General features: G+C 45.5%; 1 protein-coding gene and 1 pseudogene across 1 annotated transcript in view; both read left to right on the forward strand.

Moving 5' to 3' along the window:
- Positions 1–25,145, forward strand: part of LOC124596493 (caskin-2) — a 967,843-nt gene that overhangs the window by 465,242 nt on the left and 477,456 nt on the right. The window lies entirely within an intron of this gene.
- On the forward strand, positions 20,385–20,502 carry LOC124596862 (annotated as a pseudogene).

A 25,145-nucleotide genomic window follows, 5' to 3' on the forward strand; every position in this document is an offset into this window, starting at 1 on the left:
GAGGCAAAGTGAGGCCCCAGACTGGAAGCGCCGGCCGGACTCTGGCTGTTGCTGCTCTCCAGTGTGCACTCGGGCCCTCCAGCTGACGAGGGGAGGAGGATCCGGCCAGCGACGGGGAGGAGACGGGAGCACCAGTGGCGCCAACACGACCCGACACCCAGCCATTCTCTCCCGAACAATGGTTCACACACTAATATCTTCCCAGAGTGAATGTTCTGCAATAGTAGGGTCCAGTCAGCGCGGATTCAGGAAAAATCGCTCTCGAGAAACACAAAAGTAGCTCTCTGTTCTCACGAAGTAAAGAGTGCTATCGACAGGAGTTGTCAAATTGACTCCGTATTTTTAGATTTCCGCGAGTCTTTCGACACCGTTCCTCGCAAGCGTTTTCTAATCAAATTGATTGTCTTTGGAGTATCGACTCAGTTGTGCGAGTTCTTGTCACATAGAGTTCGCGGAAAGTCATCGAGTGAAACAGAAGTAATATCTGGCGTTCCCCAAAAAAGTGTTAAAGGCCCTCTGCTGTTCCTGATCTATAAAATCGCCATAGGAGACAACCTGAACAGCCCTCTTAGATTGTTTGCGGATGATGCTGTCATTCGCCGTCTCGTAAGGTTGTCAGGTGGTCAAAACCAATTGCAAGATGATTTAGGCAAGATACCTCTATGGTGCAAAAAGTGCCAGTTGACTCCAAATAATGAAAAGTGTGATCTTATCTACTCGAGCACTAACGGAAATCACACAAATCTAAAGACTGAAAATTCAACTAAATACTTAGGGATTACAATTACGAGTAACTTCAGATGGAACGATCATAAGCTAATGTTGTGCGTAAAGCAAACCAAAGATCTCTTATAAATGCAACGTATCGACCAAAGAGCCTGCGTACAGCACGCTTGCCCGCCCTCCTCTGGAGTGCTGCTGTGCGTGAGGGAACCTCGTCAGACGGGACTGACGGAGGACACCGGAAAATCTCAAGAAGGGCAGCTCTTTTTCTATTATCGCGAAATAGGGAAGAGAGTGCAACGGGCATAATACGTGAATTATGTTGCCAGTCATTAAAACAGACAAGTTTTTATACGCGGCAGAATCTTCTCGTGAAATTCCATTCACCAACTTTCTCCTCCGCATTCGGAAATATTCTGTTGGCTTCCACTTGTATAGTGAGAAATGATCAGCGTGATAAAATAAGAGAAATTAGAGATCGCACAGAAAGATTTAAGTGCTCGTTTTTCCGGCGCGCTGTTGGAGAGTGGAGTCGTAGAGAAATAGCTTGAAGGTGCTTCGATGAACCCTCTGCCACGCACTTGATTGTGAATTCCAGAGTGATCGTGTAGATATAGATGTAGTCGTGTGCTCGGAACCATTCTCTGTTGCTTAATGGGAGGATCTGTCGATAAACAGCTAAAGATAAAGTTTCCTAAGTTATAAACTCTTGTTATTACAGCACTCTTATAGAGGATTTGCTAAAAATACTCATTGCTGGTAAAAATACTCGTTCTTGAAAAAACAGATGCCTCTAATTGCAGTACGATAAGCGAGCAACAAATATACTCTGATGTATTATAAAAAAAATGGATTAATGCAATTTAGCACCAAATGTTGACGAGGGTATTTTTTTAGACCGAAAATAGGGAGTATCGTAGGACTGAGCAACTGGCAAACAGAAGCTTGGAATGTGGCCTTCAGAGGTCTTCTGCAGCAGACACACGCCCACATTCCGAAGATAGACGAACTGCATTACACACACACAACAAGCAAAGTCTAAATATAGTAAAGACTAAAAGCAGGCAGGGACAATACAAGGATATCTACGAAGATCTTCAAAGCAAAAACACTTAAAGATGATATTGTTTGAACTTTTATCAGCAGAAAAACCCAAAATTTTGACAGTACACAAATAAAAAATTGAGACAGTACCTGACACAAAAGAAACAGAATAGAAAAAACTGTAAATTACCTTATTTAAGCATCTTACTTATAGAAGACAAGAGATACAGCACGGAAACCAGAAAAAAATTGCAACAGAAAACGCATCTTTAGTGAACAAGTCGTTTGGTACAGAAAGGAAGAAATAACTACGAGGACAGTCATGTGTGTTGTGCTTACGTACTGCTGGGAAAGCCGGACTGAGACAGCGCGTAGAGGCCACGTGAACAAAACGTTATCCTTTTATTTAGGCACAATAAATTTTTTAAGTAATTTATTAAAGTAAAAACAGAGTGAAAGCCAAGAATACCCCGAGACAGAAAATAGTAAAGGAACTACTGGAGCAAAAATGACAGCACAATACACAGAAGAATGGTCGCAACAATACGGAAAAAGAACTAGGAAAAGTAGAAGAATATATGATGATGATGAGGAAACATCGTCAAAAATGTTATACAGGTCGAGGAAATATTAATAGAAAATTACCTAAAAATATATATTTACATCAGGAACAAGTGTTATGACGGAGTGTGTCATGCCAGCCGGCCGCTGTGGTCTAGCGGTTCTAGGCGCTCAGTCCGGAACTGCGCGACTGCGACGGTCGCAGGTTCGAATCCTGCCTCGGGCATGGATGTGTGTGATGTCCTTAGGTTAGTTAGGTTTAAGTAGTTCTAAGTTCTAGGGGACTGATGACCTCAGATGTTAAGTCCCATAGTGCTCAGAGCCATTTGAACCATTTGTGTCGTGACAACAAAATAAAAATTGAGACTATTTAATTCCTACCCAAGACTGAGAGATCGTGTGGTCCACTGTGTATTAACATTCCAAATGTCGTATCCACTTTGCAACTACAATATTGCATAGACGCCACATATGTAGCGTGGGCAACAGAATGAGCTGCCCATGACAGGCAGCATCGGTGAACAACAAGGAACTGCGCATTTCATATCAGGCGGGACAGCAAACGATGTTAAGCGTCATGGCTTACAGGGAAGCAACGTTCCGCCACATGGCACTCGTTAAGCGGAGAAACTGTTGAACAGTTTACATACTGTAGCAAAAGGAATAAAAATTATCCCGATAAAGAGACCAATACAAAAACTTCGTACACCTAAAAAATAATATTTCCCAATTGCCACTCAGTGTTGTGTAAATATATTTGAAAGAGCAGTATTTACATTTGTATTATGTACGATACCATGTAACAGAGTAAAAGTAGCCAACAAATTCAACAATAGAAAATTACAGAATCATACGAACGTGTAAAATTAACGTGAACCCCAAAGCAACTCGTCCCATGGCAAGAATATGTCACAAGCAATTCGGGACCGTTTTACATCAGCGTTGTTAGCAGCAGTGCGCAATGATAAACGTTTTGTAAACCTTACGCAGTCTGTTCGTATTTAATGAAAAGTATATCAGCTAAGCAGACAACAGGCCTACACAGCACTGAACGAGACATGTCACAACGATTGACATTGGAATGAAAATAATGACATTTTTTATTATACATGGTACACATACGTGTAAAGAAGGAAAATACACCGTCGAAACAATGAACATATACATAATAAGATACAAATCTGATTCATTAGTAATATCTGAAAGGTACAAGAATCAGATCCTTGCGAACAATTGCGCAAAACAGTAAGAAGGAAGTAGGTGGGAAATAACATCATTGTGTCTGCCTGTGGCAGCATGTGGCCGAAAAAATATCATTGATGACTGACATATAATTTTTTTATTATGTGATATGTAGCTAAATCGTGGAACATTGTATTGGCAGTTAGTACTACGCCATTTTTCCGTACAAGAAATTTTCTGCGTAATTTCAGAATTTTTCCGTGTAATTTCAGATCCGAAGAGAAGATTGCTAACAACTTTAGGCGAAACGTGTGACAAATAAAAATAATTATATTACTATCTCAATCAACAAAAATTTTTCTAAATCCATTAAATAATTGCAGATCGCGTATCTCGAATTTGAGCGTGTCAAGTAACAGTACCAGAAATACTCGTCGCCCGTGTTTCACGGTGAATCCAATTCGTCCGCGTTCAGTATGAAATCCATTTTACGACACGGGGCAGGTACAGTCGCATCCTCGTTGCTACGGCGTTGTGTAGAGTACTGTAGTGTAGTGTAGTGTAGTGTAGTGTGGTGTGGTGTACGCCGGCGCCGCGCTGTGCTGACCCCCCACCACGGCCACACCGCTCAGCTCAATTGCCGAGTTCGTGGAGACGTATTCTGGGGAAGGCCAAAGCCCATTTCGGGCGCAAAGTTCCCTTTCCCCGCAACACTTCTTGGTGTGCGTGGCTTTCTTCCAGAGATCAGCACTTCAGCTGTCCTCTGAGTGGCAAGCAGTGTTTGGTATTTCAGTGCTGAGATAATGGAGTTCACCGAGACCATCAAAAGGAAGCCTTTACTAATTTACAACAGGTACCAGTGTATAGTGGACTATACAAACAAATAAGGACTTACTGGCATCGTGTAAACTTTAAAAAGAGTAAATACAAAGGAAGACTATCCACAAAAAGTAACACAGTTTTAGGAGAGAGCAACCACGTTTGTATTCCAGATGAAGCAGCAAATGAAGTGCGGAAGCGTTTTGTCATCACAAAGAAGCAGTCAAAAGAAAGAGACGCTACAGTTCCACTGGTTTACGTTGAAGAAGCGGGGCAGTTCTTCAATCGAGGGTACGACTTGTTAACGTAGTTGCCCATCACACAGAAGTGCGAAACAATCGTTACACGACATTAGGCGAAAATGTATGGGAAGTACACAAGATCTCACCGATTCTGGAGGAATATTCTTAGAGTGAACCGAGCGACAGAATACCGCTGTTTGCCAGCTAAAAGGGAAAAGCATGTCTATCAAATCGCGAATCGTTTTGTATGCATGGAACGTTCGAGTCATCTAGCAAGCAGTTTGGGCAGTTGCTTATGCTCCACGCCGACCTTTATAGTTTTTGGGGGGAATCTAACACCGTTCCAGTCGTCTGCGCTGTGTCGCCAAATAAAAAGAGAGAAACATATGAACGTCTTTTTTAACTATTAAAACTAGCGTGCCTGGATGGAACCCTGCATCTCTGATGATGGACTTCGAAACACCTTCGTCCAGGCAGCTAACAGTTTGTTCCCTGGAACGGAGATTACGGGTTGCAATTATCATTTTAATCAATGACTGTGAAAACAAATTTAGTGTTGCGGCCTCGCTCCAGCCTACAAGGAGAACGATGAAGTACGCCGCCACATAAGAAATGTGTCCTGCTCTAGCACATCTTCTCTTGGATGATGGTTGGCTGCGTATTCAGGAAAGCACGCCTGAAAACGGGAAGAACGCAGGACTTTTATGATTACTTTGTGGACCAATGGGTCGATAACGAACTTTTCGAAGAGATATGGGACTGTAGTGGAAGGCGCCACCGCACAAATAAAGTCGCAGAAGGACGGAACCGAAAAATATACCCATGAATATCAAAAGTTCGTCCGAACGTTTACTCTTTAGTGAAAAATCTTTGTGAAGATGCAGAGTACTACAGCCACCAGTGCGACCGACTAATTTTAAACCTTGATGGGAACAGAAGAAAAAAGTCAGCAATGAAGCCTGACGAAAGGATTGCAAAGGCTTTAACGAAACTCCAAACTGATGGGAACTTAAAAATCATTTCTGACTTGAGTGACCTGCTCACAGAAATTACGATGGCGAAGAAAAGTCAGAATCATTCAAACATTTGTAAATACTGAAAAGTACTGTAATGTAATCATTGGCAGTCTTATTAATATTATAATGGAACAATCGCAGGATTCTCCTGGAGAGGTTCTTAGAATCAAAATGTGTGTAGGCGGACACCGAATACCTCTGCAGCGGAAACGCAGGCAAATCTCAAGTAATGAAATCCATACTTCCTCCCTCCATTAGAAGATGAGCAAAGAAGAATGAAACTAGCAAAGACAAAATAAATTATTATAACAAAGTGATTGTTCGCAGTTTTGCAACCTATCAACATAATTCTGTTGAAACTGATTTCTAGTGACACATGACTACAGCAGGCCTGTGGAGGATGCGGTCTCCGTCGTTGGCCGCTCGCAGTAAAATGGGGCGGCAGGCGTCGCCACTTAGCGCAGCGCGGTCGACTGGCAATGCTAACAGTGTGCTGTCTTCAGAGGAATGACCGTAACTAGGTTCGGCGTAGCCTTAGATACGAACATAGCAGGATATACGGCGCAGCGCTTAAGGGGAAGTTCCACCCGAAAATTTAAAGTTTCTTCTACTGTGCCGATGTTGTTGTTGTTGTTGTTGTGGTCTTCAGTCCTGAGACTGGTTTGATGCAGCTCTCCATGCTACTCTATCCTGTGCAAGCTTCTTCATCTCCCAGTACCTACTGCAACCTACATCCTTCTGAATCTGCTTAGTGTATTCATCTCTTGGTCTCCCTCTATGATTTTTACCCTCCTCGCTGCTCTCGAATACTAAATTGATGATCCCTCGATGTCTCAGAACATGTCCTACCAACCGATCTCCTCTTCTAGTCAAGTTGTGCCACAAGCTCCTCTTCTCCCCAGTTCTATTCAATACCTCCTCATTAGTTATGTGATCTACCCATCTAATCTTCAGCATTCTTCTGTAGCACCACATTTCGAAAGCTTCTATTCTCTTCTTGTCTAAACTATTTATCGTCCACGTTTCACTGCCATACATGGCTACACTCCATACAAATACTTTCAGAAACGACTTCCTGACACTTAAATCTACGCTCGATGTTAACAAATTTCTCTTCTTCAGAAACGCTTTCCTTGCCATTGCCAGTCTACAGTTTATATCCTGTCTACTTCGACTATCATCAGTTATTTTGCTCCTCAAATAGCAAAACTCCTTTACTACTTTAAGTGTCTCATTTCCTAATCTAATTCCCTCAGCATCACCCGACTTAATTTGACTACATTCCATTATCCTCGTTTTGCTTTTGTTGATGTTCATCTTATACCCTCCTTTCAAGACACTGTCCATTCCGTTCAACTGCTCTTCCAAGTCCCTTACCGATAGCAATCAAATTTTAAAATTCTGTCTATTATGTAAAGATGTGGCAATATGTAAGTCTAGAAGTCCATAACTTCACTGGTTTTCGAGTACTGAATTTTTAATATGATTTTAATGATATTCCTGAAAACCAACTTTTCGTACTCACAGCAAAATTTTCAGTTCACTGATTTTGTGGGTACAGTCGTGGACAGTCGTGATCCGTACAGCTTTAAAGTCTGCTTTACAGCATAACAGGCAACACGACGAAGTGCTACCAACATACTATGCACAGGCGTGAAATTGAAAAAGTATCCGAACTTTGTGAGACGGTTTTCAATCATGTGTAAGACTATATTAATGCTGATTAGTGTGTTAAACACAACACGTAAATATAAGATATAAATGAAAAAAGAAACGCTAATTAGTATGAACTGTACTAATAAAAATGAATTTCATCTAATAGAGATAACATAACTGTTTTAGTAAGACAAAGTACCCCGGATCGTTACGAATTAGCAAAATATTATGCGCATTCAGCCGCGAAACGGTCTGTGTCAACGTTCAGACCAGTCATACTGGATTACCGTTGCTGACCCACCATGAAAGTGTGCAAATTTAGCAATGCGTGAAGATTCATAACGAAATTCAGTTGACAGAAGCGGAAAAAGTAGGCAGTAACAAGTATGAAATTCTACAAGAGTTTCATATTGACATCCACAGGGCGCCGGTACAGAATAAAGGTAGCAACAAAACGTATTGGGAGCGCGAGAGTTTCTTAAAATTTCTTTGCTGATGGTCTATTTGTCTCCATCGAGATTAGAACCGAAAGCAGACCAGCCCTCCACCTCCCCTGCAGTAGCAAACACCTTTCACTACGGTAGCAGACAACCCAGGCAAACAACCCTCTATTATTACCCCAGACATGAGTAAGTCGGCAATTTCGCGATGAAAATGGCAAAATGATTTTCAGTTTCTGTTGCATAGAGATTTGTGGACTCAAAAACGTGAATTTTCTACGTTTATGTCACCGGAATGGACAGTGTTTTGAAAGGATATAAGGTGAACATCAACAAAAGCAAAACGAGGATAATTGAATGTAGTCGAATTAAGTCGGGTGATGCTGAAGGAATTAGATTAGGAAATGAGACACTTAAAGTAGTAAAGGAGTTTTGCTATTTGGGGAGCAAAATAACTGATGATGGTCGAAGTAGACAGGATATAATATGTAGACTGGCAATGGCAAGGAAAGCGTTTCTGAAGAAGAGAAATTTGTTAACATCGAGTATAGATTTGAGTGTCAGGAAGTCGTTTCTGAAAGTATTTGTATGGAGTGTAGCCATGTATGGAAGTGAAAAATGGACGGTAAATAGTTTGGACAAGAAGAGAATAGAAGCTTTCGAAATGTGGTGCTACAGAAGAATGCTGAAGATTAAATGGGTAGATCACATAACTAATGAGGAGGTATTGAATAGAATTGGCGAGAAAAGAAATTTGTCGCACAACTTGGCTAGAAGAAGGGATCGGTTGGTAGGACATGTTTTGAGGCATCAAGGGATCACAAATTTAGCATTGGAGGGCAGCGTGGAGGGTAAAAATCGTAGAGGGAGACCAAGAGATGAATACAATAAGCAGATTCAGAAGGATGTAGGTTGCAGTAAGTACGGGGAGATATTCTGCAGGCAGCCGAGAGCGTGGGATTCCTGGTCTGCAACCGCAGGACACTGCAGCACAAGCGCGTGCGCCGACACCTAGCCCTCCCCATCGCCGGCATGGGACGAGACGAAGCGCTGCAGTCGATAGAAAAAGAAAAAAAAACAATAATTTTGGGTGTATGTGGAAGCCATTGTCGGCCGTTCGTTACAGATCTGTCAACACGAATGAAAACCAGAGAGGACTCCTGAAGGCCAACGTTCCACCCGGCCCTGACGGAATTCGCTGGGCCGTACTTTGAATACGACCAGTTTGTGTTCGTGGAGAACGTCCGGCATTACATGAAAACAGCGCAGATCACTCTTGTTCACAAAAAGGGTCAAAGAACGGAAGGAGAATATTACTGAGCGCTGCCTCCACTATCCGTCTGCTGCGGGCTGCTAGAGCACACTCTGGGCCAAAATTTTGTGATGTTTTTGCGGAAAAAGACAGTTTTCGCAAAGATTCAGTACGGATTCTAGAAAAACCTCTGATGTGACTGTCTGCTTTGTCCACACACGACATCTCCCATATGGAAGGTGCACGTCAGTACGTAGAATCTGTGTTCTTAGCCATCGACACTGTACAACGACGTCGGGTAGTAACGGAGATAATGCGTTACCAAGTATCTTCACAGACTGCGACTGAGTCCACAAATTTTCGTGTTAACAGAACCCAGTGCACGGCCAGTGTTCAACAGAAACGAACGTGACACTGCATTAGCTGCACGAGACTTGTCCTCGGCGCGCGCCTAGATACAGGATTTACCCGATGGCGTCACCAGCAGTCAGATTGTTCTCTTCGAGACATCACCGTTGTTTGATGCAACGACACCTGGACTGGAATGTTGCTTCACGTACTTAATGATACGCTCCTTGAAGTGTCGATAAATGCGAGATAACACTGGAAGGACCGAACAATTAAGGAAGCTGTCCGGTTAGAGTACTAGTGCCCAACGCCTGCACGCCGCAGCCACACACCTCAAGTATTCAGCGGTAATGACTTGAAAACAGCTTCAAAAATTGAACGCCAACAAAAGCAAAAGAAAAATAATGAAAGGTAGTGCAATTAAATCGAGCGGTGTTGGGAACGTCAGATGAGGAAATGAGACACTGAAAATAATCGATGACTTCCGCTATTTGGCAGCGAAATAACTGTCGATTGCCGGGGTAGGATATTAAATGCTGCCTCACAACAGCGAATAGAGCGTTTCTGAAAAACAAATAGTTCAAAAATGGCTCTGAGCACTATGGGACTTAACTTCTGAGGTCACCAGTCCCCTAGAACTTAGAACTACTTAAACCTAACTAACCAAAGGACATCACACACGTCCATGCCCGAGGCAGGATTCGAACCTGCGACCGTAGCGGTCGCGCGGTTCCACACTGGAGAACAGACAGTAACGCCGAATATACGCATATCAAAAAAAGTCTTACATCACCTCGGTTCCGAGAGTTCCGGAACCTGTACACTAAATTAGAATAGAGATCAACATAAACATCATTTCCGCCCTTTTTATTGCTCATGAAAACCACATATTGCATCCAGAATGAGATTTTCACTCTGCAGCGGTGTTTCCCATATTGCATGTTGTACCACCATACAGCGAGACCATCAGAGGTGTTGGTCCAGATTGCTGTACACACTGGTACCTCTAATATCCAGTGGTACGTCCTCTTGCATTGATGCCATAAACAGCGATTTCCAATCCATTCCAGGGTTCATGTCTGGAGAACATGCTGGCCACTCTAGTAGAGCGATTTAGTTATCCTGAGGGACGCCATTCACAAGATGTGCACGAAGAGGGCTCGAATTGCCGTCCATGAAGACGAATGCCTAGCAAATATGCTGCCGATATGGTTGCACTATCGGTCGGAGGATGGGATTCACGTATCGTACAGCCGTTACGGTGCCTTCCGCGACCACCAACGGCGTACGTCAGCTCCAAATAAAGCCACCCCAAAACAGAGAACCTCCACCTTGCTGCACTCGCAGGGCAGTGTGTCTAAGACATTCTGCCTGACCGGGCTGCCTCCAAACACGTCTCCGACGATTGTCTCGTTGAAGACATATGCGCCACTCATCGGTGAAGAGAAAGAGATGCGAATCCTGAGAGGTCCATTCGGCATGTTGTTCGGCCCATCTGTTCCGCGCTGCAGGGTGTCGTGGTTGCAATGATGGACCTCGCCATGGACGTCGGGAGTGAAGCTGCGCATCGTGCGGCCTATTGCGCACAGTTTCAGTCGTAACACGACGTCTTGTGGCTGCACGAAAAGCATCATTCAGCATGGTGACGTTGCTGTCAGAGTTCCTCCGAGCCATAATCAGTAGGTAGCGGTCATCCACTGCAGTAGTAGCCCTTGGGCGGCCTGAGCGAGGCACGTCATGGGCAGTTTCTGTCTCTCTGAATCTCCTCCACGTCCGAACACCATCGCTTTGGTTCACTCCGAGACGCCTGGACACTTCCCTTGTAGAGAGCCCTTCCTGTCACAAGGTAACAATGCGGACGCTATCGAACCGCGGTACTTACCGTCTAGGCATGATTGTACTAGAGACAACACGAGCCCATATACCTGCTTCCTGGTGGAGTGACTGGAACTGATCGGCTGTCGGACCCCCTCCGTGTAATAGGCGCTGTTCATTGATGTTTGTTTATAGCTCTGGGCGGGTTTAGTGACATCTCTGAACAATCCCCCAGCAGTCAAAAGGACTGTGTCTGTGATACAATATCTGTCTTCAGGAGGACTGGGAACTGGGGTGATGCAAAGTGTTTTTTTGATGTGTGTAATTTTAAATGTAAGGAAGCATTTTGTTAAGTTATTGTTATGGAGAGTAGCCTTGTATGGATGTGAACGATAAGCAGTTCTGACAAAAGGAGAAGACAAGTTTTTGAAATGTCATACTAGAGAAAATTCTGAAGATTGGGTAAGTAGAGCGGATAACTACGAAGAGCAACTGAATTTGACTGGTAGAAAAAAAAAAAAGACATTTAAGCCGGAACTTGAGTGAAGTTGAAAAGAACAGAACTGAGTAGGTAAGAAATCGTCAGTTTGGTAATGTGTGGAGCTAGAAAACTAAAGAGGCAGGTCAAGGGGCGAATGAACATAGGCTTAAACGGATATACGGTGCATTAATTATTTAGAAGTGAAGTAGCTTTTGCAGGGTAGACCGGCGTAGAAAGCTGCACCGAACCAGTGTGTGCAGTGAGGATCTCGGCAATGTACAAAGATATTAATAAGTGCAAAGTTAAGGTAAACAGAAGGCGTTTATGTTGTGAGACGTCGGGCTGGCACGAACCACTCGCTCAGCTCACTTAAGCCGAGAACTGCTCTCGTGATCTGCTCGAGCGCCGCCAGTCAAACTGGAGCGGTTACCTTCGTAGGGGGCGCGTCAGAATGCTTGGATTACTTTAGACACATTTACAATGTGAAAAAAAGTATATAGCAGTCGTATATTTTCATTTTTTGAAATGTATTCAACAATTTATGGCATTGAAAGAAAAATAAAAAGGGAAACATTTGTGTGACGACACAAAACAAACGTATTATTTCTTGGGAAGCATATAATATTAAGATTTTTGTAACTGTTTATATTTTACAGTAAACTTGCATTTTTGTCTTTTCTCTGTTCTCAGTTGTAAATCCAAAACAGTTAACAGTTATTTACGTATGAAATGCGGTGGAAACATTTACGTATAACAAACAGATAGCGTGTCAAGTTTGGCAGTAGGTGGAGGAGGTGACGGTTTAGCTGCAGTGGAGGAGGCCGGCAGACGCGGTGTGAGGCGAGAGCGCGCGCCACGCCAGGACTGGAGGCTGGCGCGCGGCGCGCCTATCGCCGGCTGGAGCGCACGCACACACTGCTCTCTCGCCGGCCCAGATAGTGCGGCGTGCGGCGAGGAAGCGGCCAGGCCGGGCGGTCGGCAGATAAGAGACGCGCCTGCAGCCAGCAACCGGCTCTGGAACCAGGGCCGCTCGCGCACCCACAACCTCGCTCCCGACCTCGTCGCACTGGCTTGCGTCTCACCACACGAATAATATAGTACATTCACCAAACATAATGAACGGATAATTTGTTTATTTGCTTCGAGCTAGGCTGTGGGACCACCGAGATACTGCTTAACTGGTTTAGGTAGCAGCGATCAAAACGTTGTCCGGTCAGAGTGTTTTTGCGTGGTTTGTGCGTGGGTCCGTCGAAGATGTTTGGAGCGGAGCAGCCGGTTGGCTGTTGGCGTGATGTCGTTCGTGTTCACTCTGGCAAGGGTGGCGACCGGTTTTAGACTCGGCCGCTCAGAATCGACACGGAAAGGCCTCTGGGGTGGCACAAAGGGCCGCAGTGAAAGCCCCCCTTGCCTCACGGCGTCGATTCCCACACATTTTGCGGTGGAAAACGACAGTTCGCACTCGCATGAGCGACGGGACGACGGTCTTGGCAACTTTTGACTCTAGTGACATCTTACTGGACGTGACCGCACCTCTTTGGAACACAGTGGGACCGCAATTTCTTTGCTGTGGAACCCCTAGGGACCATTGAAAACCATTCTACGAAATGTGGACGTCGCTAGAAGGATCGGTGGGTGCATATGCTCTTTGAGACCTCGTGTTTCGCGCCCTCCTGTGACACGGCAGTTCGACAACATCCTCGGTGCTACCCGTCGAGCTTTTTCGACCACTTTAAAAGTATACCTGAACAATCTCCTACAGAGTTTTAGCTTCTGCGATAGCCGCTGGTATCGCAGGCGTGTGAGGGAGATGCCAGACTGCCGGCGAGTAAGATTCACTCACAAGTTGCCTCCGTGCAGAAACATCTTCAGAATGCTCAACAAATCTGGCTGGGTGGTACCGACAGTGCTACCGAACTGGCAGGTCTTAAAGTAAAGGGACTCATTGGTATTTTATTTATGTACGGTATGTGTAAATGTCGCAACCGCACCCGTCGTGACCACACCACAGAAGGGCGCGGAACACGATGGCTGAAGAAGCATAAGCATCACGTTCAGAATCCAACCGGAGGTTCTGAGCGGTCCCGGGTCATTCCCACTGTACACCACACCGAGAACTGTGGTCGCACAGCACCCGACAGGGGCGCCGTCACGTTTAGTGCGATTGCTGGCCCACGATGTGGCGCCAGCAGAGTGGCAGAGCCCAGCTGTCGGTCGTCACACTGCAGCCAACTGTCGCTGGATCTGTGAGTCGACGTCCCGAGCAGGGGGCTGCTTCCACTCACCTGCTTTCGCACGCCCTCAGCTATTTTCGTGACATCTCTGAATAGCGACGTGTGTGAAATGTTTTCGTCACCCACCCGTAACAAATGAAGTTGCTGTATTTTAACGCTTGTCGTCGTGGTTCTCATCTCGACACAGAGTAATCGAAAGGAGGGGTGTCATGTGGGTAAGAGGGAGTGTGTCGACCCATCGTGATAGAGTTGGGAAGAACTGTCGTCAAGATCGGTGCCAATGTGACCTCGGTAACACACCTTACACCTCTCTGTTTTTCGCATTTGTGGACACCTCGATGTTCGAAGCGACGCCGAGCCCGAGGCTGAGGCTGCGGACCGCCACGCTTTTCTTGCACCGTTCAGAGGAACCGTGTGGACACCGTTGAGCAGAATTTCGAGATTTTTAATCTAGTGAGAGACGGTTACTGCGTTTCGAAAGAGTTACCCTTTCACTGTGTTGTACAGTGTATCCGGAACAATTTTCACTTTTATTCCTCTGTACTGTCACTTAGCTAATCGTAGATTGTTTCTGGTACGACCTATCAGTTCGTCGTTCCGTGCACTTCCTCCTGGCCTGCTGTGTGTACAACTTCCGTACGTCATATCTTATCCAGGCAAATACTCTTTAACAAGCTACTGTGGCATTACTTTTCCAATGCTCTCAGCATTTCGCACTTTTCCTGTAACCTGCATTTCTTTTCTCAGATTACGCTTTCCTCAGAATGTGCGTCGATAAACCAAACCAGTTCGACCACTGCTCGTGAACTAATGGCGTTGCGGGCAAGAACGTGTAAAAGTGGGGCGGAGGCGAATGACGACCTGGCGGCTCCACGAGACGCAAAAGGAGACACCCGCTGACTGAGGTGCGGTGCGGGGCTGCCGGGGAGTGACGGCAACGAACGTCAGACTGGCTGTCGCGATCTTCCGTGTGCCAAGTGGTCGGAGGGCAGCGTGCGATGTCGGAGGCTTGCCCTCCGTAAAGCGGGTTATAGGCGGGCAGTGCGAGTGCAGAACACGGGCCCCCGCCCCCGCAGCACGCAGCGTACTGACCCGGCGACGCCATCAGTTTGGACTGCAGTGGCTGGGTACACACTGTCACCGAGGTCCGACCGCAGTAGAATGGAAGCGTGTCGCCTTGTAGGCTGTCCACCCCGATTCTCGTCACACCCGGCCGAGGTGCGCCGCCGTCCGGGACAACTGCTGCCGGAAACGAGCAGCGCGCCACGGCGGCAAGTCGGTCGCGGCCCCTGTTACGCTAAGGGGAACATTCGCACGGGCCCCCACGGAGTCGAAGGCACAGTGATATCCGAGGACCGTCTGCGTCCCTTCGTGTCGGCGATCGCACCTTCCAGCAGTACAGCAGCGGTTCCAGGAGGGTGTTGTTCTCCGTGCCACACGTCTGCGGCGACAACTCGCTGACTCGGTGCCACACAAAATAGCCGCCGTACTGCTTTACAAAGGAGGGCGAAGGCGGTGTTAAGCAAGTTGTTCACACTTTGTTTGTGTAACTTAGGAAGCTAGTTTATACCCACGTTAATATATTTCATCGTATAATCTTTCTGTTGCTGGAGAAAACTTTATTGTCATCCGCTAGCTTGCGTTTGTGTTTCTGCTGCTGGAGGAAACTTTACTCTGCTTTGCTACGACCGCTAATACGTTTAAGCTGTTGTCGACGCTGTGCTGTGACCGTAGCGTTCCGTTACGTCAGATCCCACTCGGTAGGCTGCGAGCTGCAGCCAGCAGAAGTTGCCTCAGACAGTGGCGTAGCAGCCGCACGTGCTCTTGCTGTGCGTCAGCGTTCACCCAGCACTAGCCTCTCTCTCTCTCTCTCTCTCTCTCTAACCCACATTGTAGTTAACTTTAGTACCCGTTTGCATGGACTGGACAGCTAACTTCGTTACTCCATTTTGACGCTCGTTTCTGGTCTGTAGCTCCTCTTCACTGCTTTTTAGCGAACAAATTAAAGATAAGTGTCATCAGAGTTGTCTTTCTAAAGAACTGCGTTTCTTTTCGACTTTATCGCTTTAGTGATGTTTCCTTCAATAATATTTCGTCGCTGTCAGTAATATTGCTGAAATAGTCTCTCTGCTTCTGTCTTACCAGTTAGACAATCAAAACTCATATTCGGTCGAAATTATAATGACAAGCGCTCACAGCAGTCTAGATGACATCTATTACACTTGAGCTAAACTTACTCCACGGTCTGCATTTGTTCAGACCTAACAGAGGACAGCTCCACCGCAATCACAGTTTACGTCAGATACTGTTTGCCAGCCGCCAAGTCCGGAAACCTTCTGACCACTCAGCACTTTAGTCGGCAAGTACTGACATCACTAGGCCGGCCGGAGTGGCCGTGCGGTTCTAGGCGCTACAGTCTGGTGCCGAGCGACCGCTACGATCGCAGGTTCGAATCCTGCCTCGGGCATGGATGTGTGTGATGTCCTTAGGTTAGTTGGGTTTAATTAATTCTAAGTTCTAGGCGACTGATGACCTCAGAAGTTAAGTCGCATAGTGCTCACAGCCATTTGAACCACTGACATCACTAGGTGGAACGGTGCAGCTCGGTGCTTAACCGTTAAAACAACAAACGGTTAGTCGCCTTTAGTACTTTTTTGTCACAGCGAGCAACGGGAAAGCCTATTTACTCGCCCAGATCTCTGTCTCGTAACTTTTTCTTATGACCCCTGCGCGATGTACACGTCTTGCAACACAATGGTCGCAAATTCCTTTTCGAAAAGAGGTTCTATAAATTTACCGAACAGCGTTTAGCAACAACTACATCACATTTTTTCAGCGAGCATTTCTGTTACACTTTGGTATGCGTTACACCGAGTATGTGCCTCTGACTGAGTTCGTTCCGTGTCTCTAGACACGCCTGCTTCCTGGCGACTCCCATCTCTGAACACCATTGTAGAATCGGCCGCACTAGAGTGTCGAATGCGATCTCCTTCAGAGACGCACCACATTTCCGGACAACACTCCAAACAATTTTACCTAATACAGTACTGATTTTACGTCACCGTCTCGGTGTTACCACTAAACCTTCTCTCAGTGATAAGGCATTATCTCACATTTGCCCACATTTAATTCAGTCCAAGTCTTTCTGTGGTTCCTTGCGACAGTGTAACGACGACAACTTACCGAAGAAAACGGCATCTTCAGCGGACAATCTTGTAGTGTCGGTGACATTAGACTGGCTGTTATGCTTCCATGGTGCACGCTCCGTCTTATTTTCATTTCTGTGGGGCATTCGTCGTCTAGTGTAACTTTCAGGGTCCTTCTAGTCAAATATTCCTCGATTCTCCTATGACTAGCCGCGGAAAGGTCGATTTAGCGTCGGAGGAAATCAAGTGCACATCATGTCCTGTAGGGGTATTGGTTGTAAAGATGTGTCGTGTTACACCCAGTCCCGTGGATTGTTTATTTCGCTCTACAAAAGAATGCGCTTCCAGAAGTAACTGGAGCATGCTGGAATGCAAATGGAACTGCTGGCTGCCAGTTACTGAAACTTGTGTCGAAGTAAAACTGTTCTCTGACTATATTTACAAAACTATTGCGCATATTCTTAGACAAACCTCCGATTTTATGTGTCCCTTGCCTATCAGCAAGACTGGAAAATATTGGCAAAAACATCTTAAATTATTTTTGACTGGGTTGCTTAAACGGTACAAATATATTTTGTGCGATGCGCCATTCACTTAGCTGGGAGAGCGGTTAAGGAAATCTTTATAGTTTTGTCTGGACAGTCATCCAACAAAAAAGTCTTAGAAAAACATTACTTTCTCCAACGTACTAATGGCCACAAAAATTAAATAGGGTTCTCAACGGAGGACAGCAGAGAAATGTTATTCTTCTCGTTCCGTCGTAAAATTACACAAACGAGTGATGCGGATCGTAGCATGCAACTTTTAGCGTCGCCCGCAAGCTTGAGAAATAGCCGCCTAAGGCATGTAACAGTTGTCAACGCCAAGCAAACCCTCCCTTAACCCCCCCCCCCTCTCTCTCAATCTCTCTCGTCTTACGCCTGTGTAGGCGTAGGAGACGAGTGTTTTTGTCGCTGCAAACAGAGCGCCACACGAAACTTGAGACGCACCAAATCTTGCTGCCCTTGAGGTTTCTTTGTGCCGAGTTGTTTACTCGACGCTTGTCGAGAGATGAATTGCTCTGTGCTGTAAACCACAGAGGCCATGTTTTCTGTTTGTTCCTTGGCTGTTACAGCAGCAGAGCTTTACTCACGGGTAGAAGACTGCTCAAGCTAGATACTGCAGTGTTACAACTCACCTGAATAATAAGGTTCCCATCTTACTCACTTTCGTGTCTCGCCAAAAAAAAGATGGTACCATTATCCCCATGGTAAATGTACGATATCGTTGATGGACTAAGCATATTGCAATATCACAAAGAAGTGATAAAAAAAACCGCGCATATCAGGTTTACGCAGGCAACGTCCTCCGTGGTATGGGTTAGCGTCAGCGGCTCGTAAAGCGGAGGTCACGGGCTCGATCGGCCCAACGTATTTAAAAGTCCCGCCCACCTCTTAGAATGATAAAAGAGGCTCAAGATGAATGCGTGCACCGGTGGCCTGCCGGGACTTTGTGTAGCACACGACACTCATTGGCTGTCATAGTTCAATATCTCTGTCCGCAGATGGCAGGAAAGAAATAACAGACCGTCGTACCAGTGCATTGTTCATTTCGCCATAAGAGTGTACGGATCATAGGACGTGAAGGGGCGTCATTATGAGAATTTTTATGTTAATAATTGATTTTGTTTCGTTTTAATTATTTTACACTAATATTACTAATGAATAAGCAAAGAACCCGGTCAGGTCCGATGAAGCGACTCAGAAGTCCCACTTGCTATATATAAATTAAAACAAGTACGCTTTTCTGTTTTTAATTGCTTTGGTAGTATTCTCCTAAGTATTTAACCGTTTGATCCAGTTTTCCCTTTACTGGGCAGGAAAGCATTAAATGTGGCGCTTGTGTGTGTGTGTGTGTGTGTGTGTGTGTGTGTGTGTGTTCTCTAGTTACGATATTAAAATGTGTGTGACATCACTGTAAAACAAATGAGAAAATGATACGTCGGAACAATGTGGCGTGCACTGCCCTTATGGCAGGGCGTTCTTTTTTATTTTTATTTTTTTAATTTTCTTAAAGCCAGTAATTCAACAAAGCAAATTGTCAGAAGCAATGGCACAACTAAACCGTGTGACGGTAGCTCTTGTGCTGCTTCGTCAAGGTATGTGAAGACTTGGATTCTACTCGCTACCCACTACTGTAAACTTCTTGTGCGTTTCTAATCAGCGAGTTGCTGTATATTGGCAGTGTTCAGGGCGAGATCACAACGGTAAAAGGAGTCTGATAGGCCTGTATGGTTGTAGCTATTTGGTTTCACATTTATTTGTGAAACTTTCCTTCAAATATACGAAGTGATAAATAAAATCTAATAATTATTTAACGTGAGTGTATCATAAACTGAGTATTTTTTAACTTTATGTAGGTTAGTGTACATGATGAAGTATCAAAATGAAATTTGATTTTCTAAATAAATCATGAATCCTCAAGTTCGCGAGTAACTGGAATCAGGTTACTGCCTATTTTAACACGAATTACTGTTTCACGAAATTCATCAATGGTCTTTAATAAGCGTGTGTCTGTAATTAATTGGTAGGTGCAGCAGATATATTTTCGGGGTGCAATCAGCCTCGTGATGCCAATTGAGGAGCTACTCGACCGAATAGTAGCGGCTTCGGTCAAGAATACCATCATAACGACCGGGAGAGCGGTATGCTGACCCCACGCACCTCCTATCCGCATCCTCCACGGAGGATGACACGGCGGTCGGATGGTCCCGGTAGGCCACTCGTGGCCTGCAGACGGAGTGAGCAGATATATTTAGGGGGGTAACTGTGAAAGACAGCCTGCAGATGAAAATGACATTAATAATATACGTCTACATGATTACTCTGCAATCCATAATTACCGCATGAGCCTGGTAGGAGGTTCACTGAACCTCCTTCAAACTGTTTCTCCACTCTCGAACAGCGCGCAAGGAAAATGAGCACTTAAATCTTTCCGTGTCATCGCTGATTTACCTTATTTTATTACGATGATTATTTATCCTTTTGTAAGTAGGCGCCAGCATAATATTTTCACACTCTGAGGAGAAAGTTGGTGATTAAAATGTTGTCAGAAGGTCCTACCGAAACGAAAAACGGCTTTGTTTAAATGATTCCCACCTCAATTTGCGAATCATTTTCGTGGCGCTCTCTTCCGCATTTCGCGATAATACAAAACGAGTTGCCCTTCATTGAACTTTTTCGATGTCTCCATCTGTCCTATCTGATACGGACCCCACACCGCACAGCAACACTCCAAAATAAGCTGGACAAACGTAGTGTAAGCAGTCTCTTCTGTAATCCTGTTGCGTTTTCTAAGTGTTCTGCGAGTAAATCGCAGTCTTAGGTTTGCTTTACCCCACCACGTTATCCGTGTGCTCCTTCGCATTTGTAATCCCTGAGTATTTAGTTGCCAACGGCCTTGCCGCAGTGGTAACACCGGTTCCCGTCAGTTCACTGAAGTTAAGCGCTGTCGGGCTGGGCTAGCACTTGGATGGGTGACCATCCAGTCTGCCGGGCGCTGTTGGCAAGCGGCATGCACTCAGCCCTTGTGAGGCAAACTGAGGAGCTACTCGGTTGAGAAGTAGTGGCTCTGGTCTCGGAAACTGACATACGGCCGGGAGAGCGGTGTGCTGACCACATGCCCCTCCATGTCGGCATCCAGTGACGCCTGTGGTCTGAGCATAACACGGCGGCCGGTCGGTACCTTTGGGCCTTCATAGCCTGTTCGGAAGGAGTTTAGTTGTTTAGTTTAAGTATGCAGTTGAATTCACAGCGTTTAAATTTGTGTGATTTATCGTTTAACCACAATTTAGCGGATTCCTTTTAGTATTCGTATAGATGACTTCACACTTTTCATTATTTAGAGTCAAATGCCACTTTTGGCAGCTTTCAGACATCTTGTCTAAATCATTTTGCAGTTGGTTTTGATCATCTGACGGCTTTACAATACGGTAAATGACAGCATCATCTGCAAACAGTCTAAGAGGGCCGCTCGGATTTTCTCTTAGACCGTTTATGTAGAGAAGGGACAGCAGCGGGCCTATAACGCTTTCTTGGAGAACGCCAGATCTTACTTCTGCCTTTCCATCAGTTAGTACGAACTGTGACCTCTCTTGACAGGAAATCCCGAATCCACTCGTAAAATTGAGACGGGACTTCACAGGCACGCAATTTCATTACAAGTTACTTTTGAGGAACGGTGTCAAAAATCTTCTGGAAATCTAAGTATATGGAATAAATTTGACGCCCCGCGTCGATAATAGCCATTACCTCGTAAGTGCTATACTTTCCATAGGACCAGGGTTTCTTTGCGTTTTCTGTCAGACTTGTTGTGGAAATCATTAAAAGCATCTCGCAATGAAGTTTGCGCTAAATTTCGAGCTTCTGTAAAACTATGCCAATCCTCGTGGTTTCGCATTCTTTGAAATTCACATCTACATCTACATCTACATGGATACTCTGCAAATCACATTCAAGTGCCTGGCAGGGGGTTCATCGAATCACCTCCACATTTCTCTATTATTCCAATCTCGTATAGCGCGCGGAAAGAATGAACACCTATATCTTTCCGTACGAGCTCTGATTTCCCTTATTTTATCGTGGTGATCGTTCCACCCTACGTAGGTCGGTGTCAACAAAATATTTTCGCATTCGGAGGAGAAAGTTGGTGATTGGAATTTCGTGAGAAGATTCCGTCGCAACGAAAAACACCTTTCTTTTAATGATTTCCAGCCCAAATCATGTATCGTTTCTGTGACACTCTCTTCCATATTTCGCGATAATACAAAACGTGCTGCCTTCCTTTGAACTTTTTCGATGTACTCCGTCAGTCCTACCTGGTAAGGATCCCACACCGCGCAGCAGTATTCTAAAAGAGGACGGACAAGCGTAGTGTAGGCAGTCTCCTTAGTAGGTCTGTTACATTTTCTAAGTGTCCTGCCAATAAAACGCAGCCTTTGATTAGCCTTCCCCACAACATTTTCAATGTGTTCTTCCCAACTTAAGTTGTTCGTAATTGTAGTACCTAGGTATTTAGTTGAATTTACGGCTTTTAGATTAGACTGATTTGTCGTGTAACAGAAGTTTAACGAGTTCCTTTTCGCACTCGTGTGGATGACGTCACACTTTTCGTTATTTAGGGTCAACTGCCACTTTTCGCACCATTCAGATATATCTTTCTAAATCCTTTTGCAGTTTGTCTTGATCTTCTGATGACTTTAGTAGTCGATAAACGACAGCCTCATCTGCAAACAACCTGAGACGGCTGCTAAGATTGTCTTCCAAATCTTTTATATAGATAAGAAATAGCAAAGGGCCGACAACACTACCTTGGGGAACGCCTGAAATCACTTCTGTTTTCGTCGATGTCTTTCCGTCAGTTACTACGAACTGTGACCTCTCTGACAGGAAATCGCAAATCCAGTCACATAACTGAGACGATATTCCATAAGCACGCAATTTTACTACTTGCCGCTTGTGTGGTACAGTGTCAAAAGCCTTCCGGAAATCCAGGAATACGGAATCGATCTGAAATCTCTTGTCAATAGCACTCAGCACTTCATGTGAATAAGGAGCTAGTTGTGTTTCACAGGAACGATGTTTTCTAAACCCATGTTGACTGTGTGTCAACAGACCGTTTCCTTCGAGGTAATTTGTAATGTTCGAACACAATATTTGTTCTAAAATCCTGCTGCATATCGACGTTAACGATATGGGCCTTTAATTTAGTGGATTACTCCTACTACCTTTCTTGAATATTGGTGTGACCTGTGCAACTTTCCAGTCCTTAGGTATGGATCTTTCGTCGAGCGAACGGTTGTATATGATTGTTAAGTATGGACCTCAAGCATCAGCATACTCCGAATTTTGGCGTGCTGCAGTCGCTGCCTCTGCAACAGTGTTTTGACCCGCTTTGTGAACCATGGGGGATCTGCAGCATCTCTTATTAATTTTTTTGCCGTCGATAATATTTCTTGAACTCGTGCCACAAGTGGTCCACGCCTTGTGTTGGCACAGTGAGGCTGGCGCGGCTGCTACGAGCGAGCCGCGGCGGCGTGGCGCAGCCCGCATCCCCTGTGAATGCGAATCAAATATTTTGACTTCCGGAATGGAATAAACAGTTACAACAATTGACAGGTTTATGCAGTCATCGATTGCTAGCATTCTTCTGTCAGAATTTCTGTTTCATCAGCGAAGTTAGTCGTTTGTCTTTGCGGTCTGCATCATTACATTCTCAATAGAAGAATGTATCGAAATTGGGAAGCGCGTGTGAAAACAGGCTCGGAGAAGAAAACTCGCGAAATTTTGGAGGTCAGGATCCAGATAGAGAACTACCAGCAGAGAGAGCAATACCGAGGCGCATAAAAATTGACCCATCTACGGATCTGTGCAGAGTGTCAAACGACAAGGAATTCCTTCAGTTAACACACCAGAAGTTATTGCAGAAATTCACGGAAGACTTATTCAAATCCCAAAGAAGTCTACACGTGAATTGGTCGAAGAGGCGCATGTAAGTCGGAGAAGTTGGCAACGGATTGAAAAGTTTTAAGTTAACGGAACACTGTGTAATGGTTGTGCAGCATTTACGGGAGGATGGCAGTCAGACACGTGTAGATTACTGCACGAGGCATCTGAGTAACGCCAACGATAGCTTGTTAAAGCCTTTCCATTACATCACGAGTGATGAAGCGTGGTTTCATGTCTTCGATTGTGAGAATCCACAGAAAACGTGGTACTGGGCAACGGAGGATCCTAACACTGTGTGCCGACGCGATTGCGTATATGGAAATTTTTGATACATTTGTGCTCGACTCACTGAATATTAAAGAGAACACGCTGGTTCCAGGAAGATGGGGCAACATGCCACACGTCTGAGATGTCCCTGTAACGAGTCCACGATGTCTTGACTGAGTGTCAACAAACATTTATGGCCACCACGTTCTCCGGATTTTGTTAGCACACTGGACTCGCATTCGGGAGGACGACGATTCAATCCCGCGTCCGGCCATCCTGATTTAGGTTTTCCGTGATTTCCCTAAATCGCTCTAGGCAAATGTCGGGATGGCTCGTTTGAAAGGGCACGGCCGACTTCCTTCCCCATCCTTCCCTAATCCGATGAGACCGATGACCTCGCTGTCTGGTCTCCTCCCCCAAAACCACCACCACCACCTTCTCCGGATTTTATTCGCGTGGGGCACTTAAAGAGCAACGTCTATGAAACAAATTTACGCACAACACAGGCCTCAAAGACAACATCAGTCGTGAAGTTGCCACCATCGATATCCGAACTTTACGCCGGGTGCATCTGAATGTCCGCCAACGCGTACAGCTATGTATCGATGTTGCACAAGGTCTCTTTCAGCATTTTCTATAAACGCATTTTTCACTGTATTTCTCATTGTAAATAATTGGTAAGTCAGCTCTTCGTTTCCGTAATTTCAGGGCATTTGCTCTATACTTACAAGGGCTACTTTTATCTGCCCCACCCTGTATAAGAGAAACTTGAGTGGTTACGAGTTGTAAGTAACCGACAATGAAGCGAAAGTGGCTTGCAGCGGTAATTGTACCAATACTTAAAGCAGCATAGGAGGGACAGTGATTCCTCTGCCTGCAAGTCGGGAGTGCTGACGCAGGTGGCGGGTGGGCGGTGTCGGCTGACAGCGTGGCTCGCGTTTCAGCGGCAGCTGCGGCTGGAGAACAGAGGACCATCATTGTCACGCACCACCGATACTCAAGGAAGCGTCCGCCGTACTGCATGGCGCATTTTGCTTTCAGTATCGAGCGAAATTAGTCGTTTCTTCGCTCGCGTTAATCGGGAATTGCTTTGCGCGGCGAACAATCCCACTATTTTGACAACAGAGCAGATGGTTTGCGCTCAGAAGGAGGGCCGGCACCGGTGGCGCACGCCCGCACGCTGCAGCTCGGCTCTACCGCTGCGAAGTCCCTCAAAGAATCGGTGCGAGTTCGGGGAACCGACAGCGCGATTCGTTCGTACACGACGCACCGCGAACAGCAAACGCCGGACTACCGGTTACCCAACTGCGCTCGACACGTAACCACGCCGTCACCTAAGTATGCGGAGTGCCTTCACACGTTAGCGGTTCGCTCCAAAGATTTCCGTCCGCCATAACCCAGAACCTCATACTGGACGGCGAACGGCGAACAGAAGCG

This window comes from Schistocerca americana, chromosome 2, assembly GCF_021461395.2.
Source record: "Schistocerca americana isolate TAMUIC-IGC-003095 chromosome 2, iqSchAmer2.1, whole genome shotgun sequence".
NCBI lineage: Eukaryota > Metazoa > Arthropoda > Insecta > Orthoptera > Acrididae > Schistocerca > Schistocerca americana.